Genomic DNA, 15,924 nt, shown 5'->3' on the forward strand with positions numbered 1-15,924 from the left:
TTCTCATTTTCAAATTTCCCACTGCAAACGTTGTTCCCTCCGTTGTTCCCTCCATGTTTTTCCCTATGAGTTGAATTAGGATATTCCTAAGTTGATGGAATTGACTATAGTGATATTTTTCTTTCAATCATTAAGCTAAAATCCACTTGGTTCTTATTATCTTTTACAATGTCCTTTGATTTTAAGATTGAGAAAGTGGATGTGAATAGAGGTTTCCTTCATGATGATTTTGAAGGAAGATTTGTTTATGTGACACAACCAAAACACTATGGAAAGAAGGGAAATATCATTTGGTATGTAAGTTAAAAATATTAATATGCTCTCAAACAATTTCCTAGGATGTGGTAGGTTAGAATGTTGATTCATTTGTGTTGGCTTTGTAATTTGTGGGATCCAAATAAAATAAGTGTATCTATTATAAGATGGATGGTGATTAATTTATTGCTATTGCATTGTATGTTGATGATATATTATTTTTTGGTAATAGTAAGGATATGATTTGACTTGAAATATGAGCTTTTATTATAGTTTGAGATGGATTTAAGAGTTGCTAGATATTTTTCAGGTGTAGAGGTTAGAAGAGATACAATGAACATAAAGATTTGGTTAGGTTAGAAAAACTATGTGAATTTAAGATTACATAGATTCAACATGATGACATGTAGACCGTGTTTTATATTTCTTTATATTCGACGTGACAACTTGTAGACCACGTTTTAGATTCAACCATTATGTTTTATAATATTTTTTCACAAATATTTTTAGTTTTAATTTAGCATTTAACTTACAAATTCATATTAATTTAAGTTTTATTTTATTGCACAATTGGACATTTATATTATTTGAAGTCTTAATCTCCCAAATCAATTATAAATTTATTGAAATTTAAGCTTAATTTGTCACCTCATTTAAAATTTATGAATGTTCTAGACTTAATTTGTGACCCACTGAAAAATTTATGAAAACTTCAAACTTAATTGACCACTTATTTCCCATTTAAAAAAAAAAACTAACACTTATTTCTCAATAAATTATGTTGTAAACAAAAATAATTTATTTAATTGATTTAAGGTTATTTTTCAATTTATTCTTTTTGCATGTGAATTGGTAAGTTTGTAATTTAAAGATAAATTTATGAATGGGTAAGTTTGTAATTTAAAGATAAATTTATAAATGGGTAAGTTTGTAATTTTAAGGATAAATTTTTTGTAGTGTTTATTTCTTTCATCCAGATTCAGTGGTGTGGAGTCTGGGCCAACGGCTCAGAGAGATTTCTCCATGGCTGTTGGCTCTTACAGTTGGGAAAAAAGCATAAAAGCATTGTTACCGTTAAAAGGAGAGTTTCATGCAGGTTCAATGGATTGGAACGTCTGCCAACAGCTATGAGAAAAAAAAAGCACCGTGACCGTTGGTGCTTTCATATACACCTCATATAATAGGGTAATGGCATCTGAAATGTATGTCAGGGTTTAAGTTCTATGACTACATTGGGGACAGCCGGGCCATTATCTTCTCACACGCTGGTCAGTTCTCAAAACTCTTCAAATTAGCATTTTGTTTCTACGTTTTTGTCTAATTTATGTTTTCATTCTTTTTTGGGTCAGCTTATTTTACACCAGTCTGTACTAACAAGCTGGGAAGGATTGTAGTTATCATTCTGTTTTTTATGTTTTTGTTTTAACTTATGCCTTCATTATTCTTTTGGGTTAGATGATTTTACATTAGGGATTGTAGTTATCGTTTTGTTTCTATGTCTTTCTCTAACTTATGCTTTCATTCTTGTTTTGGGTCAGCTGATTTTACACCAGTCTGTACAACAGAGCTGGGAAGGATTGTAGTTATCATTCTATTTCTATGGTTTTTTTTAACTTACCTTAATTCTTCTTCTTTTGGGTCAGCTAATTTTACACCAGTCTGGGTCTGTACTACCAAGCTGGCAAGGATTTTAGTTATCATTTTGTTTCTATGTTTTTGTCTTAACTTATGCTTTCATTCTTCTTTTGGGTCAGCTAATTTTACACCAGTTTGTACTATTAAGCTAGAATGGATTGTAGTTATCATTCTGTTTCTATTTTTTTTTGGTTTAACTTATGCATTTATTCTTCTTTTGAGTCAGCTGATTTTGCACCACTCTGTACTAACAGGCTAGGAAGGATTGTACTTATCATTCTGTTTCTATGTTTTGTTTAACTTATGCCTTCATTCCTGTTTTGGGTCTGCTGATTTTCTATGTTTTTGTTTAACATATACTTTCATTCTTGTTTTGGGTCAGCTAATTTTACACCAGTCTGTACGATTAAGTTGGAAAGGATTGCCAATTACATTGGGGAGTTTGAGAAGCGTAGAGTTAAGCTTTTGAGCTTGTCCTCTAATGAAGTGGATTCACACAAAGCATGGCTGCCTGATGTTGAAGCATGTACCCCTGGAAGTAAGGTTACATAACCAATATTGGCTGTTCCCAAAGCAGAGATCATGGTGAAGCTTAATATGTTGGACCCAGATGAGAAAGATGAAATTGGAAAGCCATTAGCATCCAGAACCCTGCATATTGTTGGCCCTGACAAGAAGGTATATATGCAATTAGATTTTGTTTTAGGGTTTTTTGTAGCTGTATAAAATAGGCTGTTTTCCTTTAGGTGAATGTATTTGCTTATTTGTATACAGTTGAAGTTGAGCTTTTTGTTTGTTTGGTTCTAGTATAGAAATTAATGGTTTGATGTGCATGAAATGTATATCAAGGTTTGAGGAATTATATGGTTTTCAATTTTCTAAAGAAAGTGCATTATGGGTATGTAGAGTTTGGAAAATTGTTTAGGTCTGCAAGCGGACAAGGCAAATGCTAGTGCAATTTTAGTAGGTGATGTTGTTGTTAACTGAATATGAATGTGTAAGGTTTTCGTTAATTTTTCCTGCGCTTTTTTGCTTTTGTTGTTCATCCTATGCCTGTGTGCCTGCAGCTGTTTGGGAAGTTTTTGCATTTTGTATCCGGTGATTAATGAATTCTCTGTCTTGCTTTTGACCACCCACAGACTGTCACTGTTGAATTATTTGACATTTGTTCCACATTGTGGGTGTACGGGTCTCTACCTCATGAATTTGTGCACCTAGAGTAGTTAAGGAATTGTGTTAATATTTAAGTGTGCATCTTCTAGGTTTGAGGATTCTAGTATCAATTATGTCTCCATTTGTCAGTCAATAGATGTATTCATTTCTCTTTATCAATGTATATCTGGTTTGGGAGGTTTTCGGTACTTTTGCTTGTGGTTTGCAAATTATGGCTCCTCCTAACTTTCATGAGGGTGCATTGCAGGTATAGCCAGAGACCAACTCCTGTTACCTATCGCTGTGATTCTTGGAAATCTTTTTCTTCTTTCCAATGAAATCTCCGTCTAGTGCATTGCTTGTGAGCTACTGTTTAGATTTGCGGTCAATGGATTGGATGCTGCATTGGTATCTCGAAGCACTTTGCTCTTTATATCATAGGGAACAATCCGCCCTCTCATTCCAAATCCTCTGCCATTTTGCTCTAGGGATTCAACAGACTGCTTCACAAAATTAATCTTTATTGCGTCGAGGTGGACAATTCAGATCATCTTCTGCTTGGCCTTCAACTTACCATTGACTCATAGGATGACCGGGTATGCCTTCCCTCATCAGATGGCTATATCTCTTGATTTGACTAACTAAAATTAGCTAAGATTTATATAGAATTTGCTAGAGCTTATTTCTTAAAGTAAATACCCTGTATTTTACCCTTATCTAATATTAATCAAGATAGATTTGAAAATCATTTTTTTGTTTACTACTCTCCCCAAGAGCTCAAGTGGGCTCATGGATATTGAATCACACTATAGTGGCTTTAAAAACCATAAGAATCTTTCGAGGATAATGAACATTAATTTTTTTAATTAGTTATTTGTTATAGGTAATTGTAAATTTCAGTTATATTCTCAAGTCTATATACAGTAATATATTTTCATGAAAAAAATAATGTAATAGAAGTTATAGAATAATCATCCATTATTCTATATTCCTTCAACCAGTGCCCTCCCCTTAATCGCTACATGACACTGCTGAAGAAATAATTTTTTTGCTTTTCATTCTTAGCCTCGGCTGCCTTGAAAATAAGTCAATGTAAAGTAGTGTTACAGTTTATGAAAGTAGTCTTTAGTTGAATTGAAGTTCTTGATAGCATAAATTTTCTTTTTCATGTATGTATTGATAGCTTTCAGTTTTAAAGTGCTTTGCTCTCTCTCTCTCTCTATATATTAAAAATTAACAGAACAAATTAACTCTTCTATCAGACCTTAAACAAACTCTGTCCAAACAAACCAAATAAAATAATTCAATACATTAGGGTAGCATATATACATGGGACCAACACAGGCTCTTTATCATCAATCCACTTGTGTCTAATTTAATATTTCCCAATGGGAAGATTGAATGAGTGACAAGGTAGTTTGGTCGACCTGTCAGCTTAGCAGGAACCCAAAACTCACGAGGCCCCATAAGTCCTGTCCCTTATAAACAGTCTCCAAGGAAAACAATCCCTTAAATTGTCATTATCCAATGGAGTTGAAGACATGTATTTCACCCATTGTATTCATTGGTTTTAGTCATTATCCAATGGAGTTGAAGACATGTATTATAGTTCTGTACTCCGTAGCTGTTGTATTTTTCTCAAGTCATGGAAAATGCAGTCCTACTGGCCCTGTGGTGGAATGTTCAAGTGGTTGCAAGTTCATATGGTGCCTTTGCTGATAGAATCAATCCACAAGGCTGCCCAGGCTGTATTTCCTTCCACAGAAGAAGAGCTATTGGCCTCTGTTGCAAATGCAGTCAAGAAGCAGCAAAAGATCAGAGTTGTAACAAAGCATTCTCACAGTATTCCCAAACTGGTATGCCCAGAAGGGGAGACAGGAGTCGTCATCAGTTTTAGTGATTTGAACCATGTTGTGTCTGTAGATGAATGTTACATGAGAATGAGCGTTGAGAGTAGCACAGGTTTGAGGGATTTGATTGACAGTGCTACTGAACATGGGCTTGCTCTGCCTCATTCTCCATACTGGTTGGGAGTAACTGTTGGAGGCATGTTAGGCAGCTCTCTGTTTGGGAAAAGGCAGTGCAGTTCATGAATATGTTGTGAGGATGAGATTGGTAGTGTCTACTTTTGAAGGAGAAAGATATGCTAAACAGAAATCACATTATACTGGGCTTTAAAATCCAAAAGAATCTGTCAAGAATAATGAACATCAACTGTATTAATTAGTTATTTGTTATAGGTAGTTGTAAATTTCAGTTATATTCTCAACTCTATATAATGTAATGTATTCTCAGCATGTTATGAAAAAATAATGTAATGGAAATTGTTGAATCATCATTCATTATTCTATATTCCTTCAGCACCTTCTTAGAAAACTAAAGAGTCCACATAATTGCTATATGCCACTGCTGAAGAAATATTTTTTTTCTTTTCATTCTTAGCCTCTGCTGACTTGAAAAACAGAGCTCTCCAACTTCTATATATTCTTCTCTTTGTGTACTGTTATCAGTGATCTGGTGAGTTTGAGTGAAATTGAGGCTTCTCACAGTTTTTATATATTGCTTTGGAAATTTACCGGTATTGTTGTGACTTTGAGAGAAACAAAGCTTTGCAAATTTTCTATGTTTTTCCTTTAGTTTGCCGGTATTGTGATAATGGTAGTAGGAATGGGTTCCTTTTGGTTAATAAACTTGTAAAAAAGCTAGGAACAGCTACTGTTTAGGAGTGGTATGTCTAGCTGGTGCTCTGGAGTAACATTGAAAGATCTCAGCATCTCTTGAAAATATGTTTTTGTCAAGTGGCAGTAATGTAGTCTAGAATTCCTCATAATTTCCAGTTACTCAGGCTTTCGAAATCTTATAGAAGAGCTGACATATCACATGAAATCATTTTAATGCAAAAGAAGCTTCCAGCTTTTGTATGTGCTTCCTGGTGCATATACTCGTCGTGATTACAGCTGTGGTATGCACTGGGAAAGACACTATCAGAGAGGACAGCATGGGCTCTGACCATGGATAGTGGCGTAAATATGGTGACAATTGTTTATGATTGTTCTAATTTATTGGATTCAATGAGTTTCTCAACTGGCTGCATCAGCTGTTTTTCCCCTGTTTCACCAAAGTTTTCCTATTGAGAGAACCTTTTCGCTGATAGATTTAGTGGTTGAATACATTATCAATTGTTTTGTTGTGTTTTAACTTTTAAGATTGATTTATCAGTGGTAATGTGGCAGCATCTTTGATTGAATTTGATAAGTAGCACATCTTTGATTTAAGTTTTCTATGAGCTCTCTCACTCATCATCAAGGAAACTGGTTTTTACTATTTTTTTTAATAAATTATGACTCAGTAATTATTCTTGTGATTTCAGGAGAGGAGCCACAAACGGATCAAGTATGCAGATTTGCTTCAAAACATTTTGATCAGCTTGCAACATTGAAAACATGAAATGCTTATAATGTCTAGATCTGGTTCAAGCATTTGATGTGCCAGAGACAATTGGCGTTCTTTGATACTATTGATTATTATAGACATTAAATATCTTTTCCATGAGTATCTCAATAGTTATTGTAGTCAATGCAAAACCAATTTTAATTTTATAGTCACACTTCTGAATCAAATTGATCAACTAATTTGTAAATTGATATGTTAATGGATTTGTTGTTTAATATAAATTTTTTATTTGGGAGGGGTTTAATTTGCCCCCACTTTTAGGTTGGAGGGAATGATCATTGGTCATGGTCATTCTTTTCAGTCTAATGTCTCTGTTTTGTTTTTTATATTTTTATATTGTATTAAACTCAAACCTACTTTTTATTTATTTTATTTTTACTCCATCACATTTAATGATTTAAAATTTTAGGTGTAGTGTAATTATTAAATTATTACAATATCTCTTAATTATAATGTAATTTGATAACATTGTGAAAATTATTGTTGTATTATTAGTACGCTAAACATGTTTATTTAATGTATTTTATTTTTAGAATTCATTTATATTTTGTGTGAAGTGTGTTCTTGAATATTGATTTATCATTATTTATTGAAGTGTGAGTTTGAATTTTGGAATTCACTTACATTTAATTCATTTTGACATTCACTTTATATTTTTCAACTTTGACACTTTGATATTCACTTTGTTTGCATTTATTGTTTATATGGAGTGTGGACATTCATTAATTGTTTGCTTGAAATCACTTTCAAAATTGTTTGTTTAGTGTGTTTTTGCATTCACTAGTTGTGAAGTGAGTATTTCAATACTAACAATCACTTATTTTCTATGTTTGAACTTTAGTTTGAAATTTGTTTGAACTTGGGGATTCACTTTGTATGTGTTTTGGATTTACTTTGTGTGCATTTGAACTACCATGTGAGTTAGCTTTGACATTCACTTTGTGTGTTGTGCTTTAACTTTGTCATATTTGAGAAAATTCTATGTGCAACATGTTTTATAACTTTGACATTTTATTTATGTGTGTGGCTGCTTGAAAGTGTGGTCGGAATTAACTTTTTGATTGTGTGTGTGTGTTTGTGTATTTGGTATTTACTTTGTGTGGTGTTTGTTTGAACTAAATTTGATATTGTGTGTGCATGTTGGAATGAACTTTGACATTCATTTTTCGTATTGTTTTGTGTGGAGTGTATAAAAGAATTTTGTTTTGCACTTTGTGTGAAATGTGTGTACAAAAAAACTTCAATAATGTTCTTTGTGTGGATGAATGCATGTGTGCATGTGTAATTTCATTCATTGTATGTATGTGCATGTGTATATTTAAAAGTTGACTTTATGTGTCGTGTGTTTGAATTAACTTTGGCATTCACTTGTGTTATATGTGTTTGAAATAAATTTGGCATTCACTTTGGGTTGCATGTGTGCTTTAAATTTGTCATGTTTGAATGGACTTCATGTGGTATTTTTGTACTTTACCATGTTTTATAAGTTCAAAATTCTCTCTACGTGCGTGTGTTTGCATTTGTTTGCATTTTGAGATGTTTGAACTAGTGTTTATTTTGTGTTTAGTTGATTATACTTGACGTGAAGTATGTATATCTAGAATTGTATATGTTTCTGTGTGAACTTTGTTTGACATTTAATTTATGCATCTGTGTTTTAGAAAAACATTGACATTAACTTCATGAGTGTATGTGCATCTGTATTTAAATAAACTTCAAAATTTAATTTATGTAGAGTGTATGTATTTTTGTATTTTTGAATGTGGAGTATGTCTTTGTTGTTAAGCCAACTTAACTTTCAGTTTGTGTGGATTGTGTGTGTTGAAACATGTTTTTCCTTTCCCTCAGCTGACCATCATACTCGCTCATTTCAACTGTTAGTTATTTTATTTCCACTAAAGTTGAAATTGGAATATAACGACTGTGTATTTTCTTCCAGCTCAAGGTATACTTTCTACTTAATGCGTTAACATTGGCTGGAGAGCTTCTAGCTGCTCCTCCAGTAGAGAGTTTGGGGTGGGGTTTTTGTGGTGATCCAAGGAACCTACAATCTACCTATGTAATAAAAGGTTATGAGCTTTTAGGAAGCCCTATAAGCTTTTCTGCTCCTAATGTTCTTTGCTTTATTTTTAAGCATAAAAAATTTCACAGGCTTAAGTAAAGCAAAACTTCGGTCAAAACTAACTGTTGGCTAAGATAATTAAAGATCACTAGAATATTCCTTTTAAGTGATTGTTATGATATTAGGGAATAGGTTATAGAAAATATAAAACGATTTGATTTTGGGATTACAACATATGTACATTTTGATTTGCAAAAGTCAAGAATCTTGTTTTAGCCAGTCCAGGAAATGGCATTTCATACTTTACTATCTGTATTCTGTACCACTGTTGTGTTCACCGTTGCTAGTTTATCCTTCTACACTTGGTATTAAATATTTTTTTCCTCCTTCAGCACTTTTGCAATTTCTAGTGATTTGGGAAGATCTGGAAAACGTATTTTGTCTTTGAGCATTTGTGTGTATTCAATTCTTTTAAGTTATATTCCCTGCAATTTTGAAGAGGAATTGTGTGCTTTTGTAAGTTTTGTAGTTTTTGCAAGCTGTTATCTTATATGTCTTAAAATTTTGAAACAGATGCAAACCAAAGTTATGTCAAGGTCACAAAAATGATGCAAACAAAAGTAATGTCAAGGCAAACTATATGTAACCTAAGGCCGTCTCAAACTAACCAAACTCTGATTAACCAAACTCTGTATGCAATCAAATGATGATTGAAAACTGTGTAAATGCTATGCTATTTTGTGGAAAAGTAGGATAGATGGTCAAGATACATCTAGATTGAGAATGTTCAGTAATGAAAAGTGTTAGAAATTTATTCTGTAGCAGCTGGTAAAATCTACAAAAGCGGTGGCTAGATCCAAAGTTGGATGGTCAAGTCCATTGTTGAATGGCCAACAGGAAGGCCAGGTCATCTCTAAATGGCTAGTGATTGGTGGAGGTTAGAAACCAGTGGCTTTTTTGGATTTGTCAGGACCCGTCTGATGCACCCTCTTATCGGTTTAAACCTATAATTTGTGAGTCCATGTATTATGATAAGAGGCCTTTGAATTGCAGCTCAATTGCTGAGCTGCAATGGCTTCAAATAGCATCCCTTTGAAAATAATACCCAGAAAAAGGAATTCAGGAAGAAACAGTACAAACAACAGAAGCATTAGCAACCACAGCTATTGGTGTTGCTAAGCCACTGGTAGATACAGTACAATCAACAGAAGCATTAGTAAAGAGCACAACTGATAGAGAAGTTTCTGAGATTAATTTCATTACATCCGATTGAGCTGCTCCTCGAGGTTAATACTTTTGTTCAAGTTAAAATCAGGCCTTTCCCCTGTATCACTGATTACATTATCCTTTAAGTTGTTTCCATCATTCTTTGCTTCAAGAACCTCTCTTGTCATAGCTCGTTTAGAAGAAGCCAGGTCACTTGAGCATGTGCTCGTGTTCACTAGTGTAATCACATGGCCTTCTTGACATGTTGCACATTTTGAAGGCACATTTGATGTGTTCAATGGATTGATGTCTGATAAATGGGGGAATGAACACTAGAAAGCTTACAGTCCTTAATGTCAACCTTCATTTTCTCTAGTATTAGTTTTCTTGTGAACAATTCCAGATTCATTGCTTTCCTGATGCACATTTTGATTTTCTGCAGATGCCAATGTTTGCTCTATTTCAATGTATTTTCTCTTTTTAGTCATTGTTTCTTGAATTTCATCTAAACCTGTATGGTTTCTAGTAATATTAAGATGCCATCAGCATCTTCCTTCTGCTTGTCTTTATTACCACCTACACGAGAACAATACTGCTCTTCAACATTAAGGATGCTATGATTTTAGGTTGCTTGTTAAATGAAATTACATCATGACAATCTTCGCTGGAAGGTTAGTACAAACAGCCTTCTCTTCATAGTCAGCCTCTTTTCCAGCTTCCTTTGGATCATGACATCTTGACTGAAATGAACTGTCTTGAGTAATTCCTGATTTATCAACTTTCAGTTCACTAATATCACAGCCAGATGGGTCCCTTGAACATGCATCATATCCTTCTCCACTCACCAGTCCTCGCTTTCCATTATCATTTTCCTCTTTATCCACTTCAAATAACTTATTTTCCTCTGTATCATTTTCATTGCTTTGTTCAACTTTAAGCCCTGAGGTATCATCAAGTTGAGTTTTGTGCGTCCTAGATTGTCAACTTCCCCTGATTTGTGCAAGGTATGCTCCTCTGGTTCAACCCTGGTCCCTTGTTCTGCACAAACTATACCAAGGCCTACTTCATTCATGTTAAATTTTTCAATAACTAGGCATAGCACTTCGCTAGATTGTTCTACACCTCTCCCTAGTATTTTCCCATGACAAGCATGTATCATTTGTAGATCCCTTCTCATTCTCACCAACTCCGGTAACAATCTCAGGGTCCAAAGCTCTATTGGAGGAATTAAGAGAACCTTGTTCTTGAGATATGAATCAGAGTGATTATTATCTTTCTTCAAATACAAAGAACTTTAACAATCATCAAGCTCAGCTGATATGGTTTTTGAATGGCAATTTGATTTTGTATGTTGCCCAATTCAGCCATATCAGTGGGAATGACACTAGCTAGTAAATTCAACATTCATCAATACCAACCAATGTTGCTTTAGAAAGGACTGAGCTATCTTCAACACCATCTGCAATACCAGTGGATTCATGCAAATTTAGTTATTCGGCTTTAACAGCCTTTGCTTTTCTGCTCTTCTTTTTCACCTGGTCCTGATAATAAATTTTGAGATTATTTAGTCATTTTCAAAATTCTTTACCATCCTTACTGTTGCAGCTGCTATCCTCACTGTTATTGGCACTTAAGGATTTGGTTCTATTGCTCTGCAAGAACCCATTATTAACCTCTGAAACATGATTGCTAAGATGAAAGTCTTCCATTCTTATCAAGAGGAGGGCCTGTAATTGCAGAAAGCAAATTGCAAAGAACAAAATGCCTCCTTCCAACAACAAATACTCTCAGAAGAGTCAAAAATGTCTAACAACAACAGATTTTCCTTTAACATTACATCCACCTCCAACTATACAATTATGCTTATAAGCCTTAATTTTATTTTCTCTCATAAGAGGGATAAAAGTCTACCCATATTAAAATTTGGTTAAACCTCTATTCTCTTAAATATCTTTATTTCATTAAGACTAGTTATAGTTATAAACTTCATAAGAATAACATTAAATTTTTATTATCTTGTATTTTGAATATGTCACGAGGTCCCTCTAGAAACTACTCCCTCCATATATGAGAAAATACTAACTTACCAACCTAAAAATTTCAATCTTTACTCCGCAAATTAAATGTTATAGTAAAATTTAATGTTATTATTTAAATCTTCCTTTAAATGTTTGATAAATTGCTACATATAAATAGCAGCACACCCTTATACATTATTCAAACTTTTTTTTTTTTCATTTCTTTTGAGTCACCCTTTTATTTGTTTCATTACTTACAACCATGTTTTATACACTCAAACATATTTTTACAATTGTTTTCCATTTCTCCATTTTATTTTGATGAAATTAAAGTAAACTTATTTTCATCCTTTATAGTGGTATACCTATTATTTCTTCCTTCCTTGTTGATGAAATACTACATGTCTACTACTACCACCTTGCTCTCTTATTGAGAACTTCTTTACACTTGTAACAAGTTCTAGTGAATCCTCTATCTTTTTGTCTACTAATGCCACCTTGCTCTCTTATTGGGAGCTCCCTTACTTATATGCCTTGGCTTGAGTCATTATTTATTTTTTAAACTTTTCAATTTTTCCACTTCTTTTGAGCCACCCTTTATTTGTTTCATTACTTACAACCATGTTTTATACACTCAAACATATTTTTACAATTGCTCTCCATTTCTCCATTTTATTATGATGAAATTAAGGTAAACTTATTTTCATCCTTTATAGTGGTATGTATACCTATTATTTCTTCCTTCCTTGATGAGCTACTTCTTTACACTTGTAACATCTTCTACCAAATCCTCTATCCCTTTGTCTACTACTATCACCTTGCTCTCTTATTGGGAACCCCCATCCTTATATACCTTGGCTTGAATCATTATTTATTTAAGTACCTAGATTTATTCTCCATGTGCACATGTTTCCTTTGTTGCTATTTTCTTGTTATCTTCCAATAGAAGATATTCTGCTCATGCTTAAATTACGTCTTGCTTTTAAAAGAAATTATGTCTTTTCTATTATATTAATTCATTGCATACTCATTTATTATTGAATATTAAGTCTCAAATTATTTATTTACCTATCTATTTCATTGTGTTTTTATTTGATTCACAATGTCGAATTATTTTTTAATAATTTTTTGTAACCATTTCCTTATGTAGCAAACATTTTAAATCTAATTTAATTTCATTGTTCTTTGATCCGTGAATAAATGCACCCCTACATGTTAGTTGCAATATGACTAAGAAATTTTTTGGGATGTGGAGGATATTCTTTGACCATATGCAATAATATTGAGATCATGTAGTATTTTTTGTGGAAATTGTTTTGTGATTTTTCCTCAATGAAATACTTTGAAATGCACGAGTTCCAAGGTAGATGTGGGACCTCAACACAAGATAGAGAGGGGGCATGTCATGCCAAAACCTAATACAGAGGCCTCTTACTAGGCCAAACATTTATCATATCATGACCCCTTCCATTGTGAAGAAGGGTGTTGAGCTACATACTTCAGAGTCCATCACCTTCCTCACATAGATGTTATGATATAGTAGGCCTTTAACATAGGTGATAAAGGTTAGGCTTCAATTTCTCAACGTTTAACTCAAATTTACCTAAATTGTAAGTCTTTTCATGGTTATGGGTTTAATGATGCTTGGGATGCACATGGCCAATAGTAGAACACATCCACATTCAATGAAATGGTTTGCCTATTCGGCACAGACAAATAGGTAAATTTGAATAAGGATAAATAAATTTTTCTACATTTCCTTTTGAAATGTAAGCTCAACTATATTTATAGATGATAATTAAAAAATTAATATAAATTGACTGTAGTCAAATTTTAAGGACAAAATGTTCACTCTATACCTAGTAGTCCTACTCCCAATTATGTGACAATAGTATGTCCACAAATATGTAATTAGTAAAAATAATAATGAGTATAGTGCATGTAAATATGTTTATCTTATATTAATGGTAATCTTTCCATTGATATTGAATGGTGAACATGTGAATGTTGGGCCTTCAACCTTAGGAACTCTTTGTTAGAGTAATCGAGTCTTTACTTGATTAATTAAACAACATTTGTTTAATTATTTAAGTTCCCTTTACCTCTTTTTACACTTAAGCTAACATTAGGTGCATAATGATTTATTAATTATTATGTGCAAGCCTAGGTTTTCCCTTTTAGGGTTTCTTGACCTATTAGACGTTAATTTTCTTTTCTTTGTATTATTATCACATTACACATTTTGTGAATATTGAGCTCTCATCTTTTGAGCATATTTTCTGTGTCTTTGTTTTTCTGTTATTGCTTCCTTGCATCTCCTTGTAACAGGTTTATTTCAGCTTGCAGAGATCTTTTGGGCTCCGGTGGTGTTGTATTTTCTCAACTCTCACATAGTATCAGAGCTTCAAATCTGTAGCTACCTATTCTTGTTTTGAGTATTTGGCATTGGAAGCAGATCTGGGGTTTCAGGAAGTTTTTTTATGCACCTAGGGATATGTCTTTTTTTCTTAGCACTTTGGGCCTAAACGAACCTCACCATCATGCTCAGAAGGCCCAAAAACCCCTATGGTCATATAAAATTTGCCTAGTTTTGACTCCTGAGCCTCTGGGGGTATTTTTTCTTCAGCACTAGGTCGTACGACCCTCGCACGCAGTTCGAGAAAAAATTTCAATTTTTTTTTTTTTTGGCCTTTTTACGATAGGCCAATTTTTTGATTTTAAAAAAAAAAAAGAAAAAAAAAATCAAAAATCAAAAATCATTCACAAAGGTGCAAAGTTTTTTTTGAAAAATCTCGTACCCTGCCGGACTGACAGCTTGACCGCTAGCCTACTAGTCCAGTGCCGGCCCCGTCAGAGCGGGCCCCGTCGGCCCCTATCAGCCCCCGTTCCCGATCCTGCCGCCACCGACGCCCATCGCCGCTGCTCCACCCTGCGACCGCCTCCGCCCATGCCCACCATCGCCGCTCAGCCGCAGCCCCGCCTCCTCCGCTCCGCCACTCCGTCGCTTCACCATCGGAGCACTGTCGGAGTCAGGCTCTGCCACTGGACCTCCACCCTCTTGCTTCTTTCAAGGGGGGTTCGTTTTTTGGCCATATCTTGAGCATATAGAGTCCTTTTTTCGAAAATGAATAGGTATCGAAAAACTGGTTCCGAGCCGGACCTCGTGGTGTTGGATTTTTTTTTCCAAATTTGTTGTTTGACTGTACTTTTTGCCAGTCAAAGTGGGGTCTCTTTTCTGCACTTTTGGAGTCATAGAATAGGCAAATGGACTCCGTTTTTCGAAAATGAATAGGCATTGGAAATCTCTCAGCATGCTCTATTCAAATATGTGATCTTGTTTCTCATATTTTTCATCAGGTACATGAGATTTTAGTTTGAACTTTTTTTTGGTTATGCACTTCCTTTTCATCAGTATGTACTAGGGTTTGGGTTTATTTATTGCATGGGGGTGTTTTTTTCTCACTTTCTGTCATTTATATCAGAAATCCAGAACACCAAAACTCTCAAAACAAACAAACCCTTCTACATCTTCTGTCTATTCTGAAAGATCACATAATAAATAAAAAAACCACAAGCAAGTGCAGGTACATAGTTTTCATGGCAGATCCCTCAATTGAGTTGTTGACATCACACAACTATCACCCCTGGAAACCCCACATCACGAGGCTTCTCTGGGCACGAGGGTTGTGGTTTTGTTTGGATGAGGTTCAACCTCTATTGCAGTGTCCTTATGAGCTTCTTCAGCATAGAAACAAGATGGATGAGGCCACGAGTTTGCTCTCTTTGCATGTCTCCGACAGTCTTCTGTTTCACCTTGATGAGTTGCTCACTCCTCGCGCTATGTGGTTGAAGTTTGAGTCTCTCTTCAGGAGGGTTAATGAAATTCAGGTATTACATATTGAGGCAGAGTTGGTTTCCTTGTCACCTGATTCCTTTCCCACCATTGAGGATTTTTTGAACAAGTTCAAGACTACCATATCTGTTCTCCAGGGGTGTGGCAAGATCAAGACAGACATAGAGTGCATTCACTTGATTCTTTCGAAGCTTCAAGGTCATTTTCAGTTTTCTGCCTCTGCTTTCTACTCCACCATGGATGGCTTGGGTGCTCGTTTCACCATGCCTACCTTTGATGTATTTTGTGAG

At 34.4% G+C, this 15,924-nt stretch overlaps 1 pseudogene; it reads left to right on the plus strand.

Moving 5' to 3' along the window:
* The first annotated feature begins 1,207 nt into the window (after window positions 1–1,207).
* Window positions 1,208–6,878, plus strand: LOC131033997 (1-Cys peroxiredoxin PER1-like; annotated as a pseudogene).
* Window positions 6,879–15,924: the final 9,046 nt, after the last annotated feature.

This window comes from Cryptomeria japonica, chromosome 7, assembly GCF_030272615.1.
Source record: "Cryptomeria japonica chromosome 7, Sugi_1.0, whole genome shotgun sequence".
NCBI lineage: Eukaryota > Viridiplantae > Streptophyta > Pinopsida > Cupressales > Cupressaceae > Cryptomeria > Cryptomeria japonica.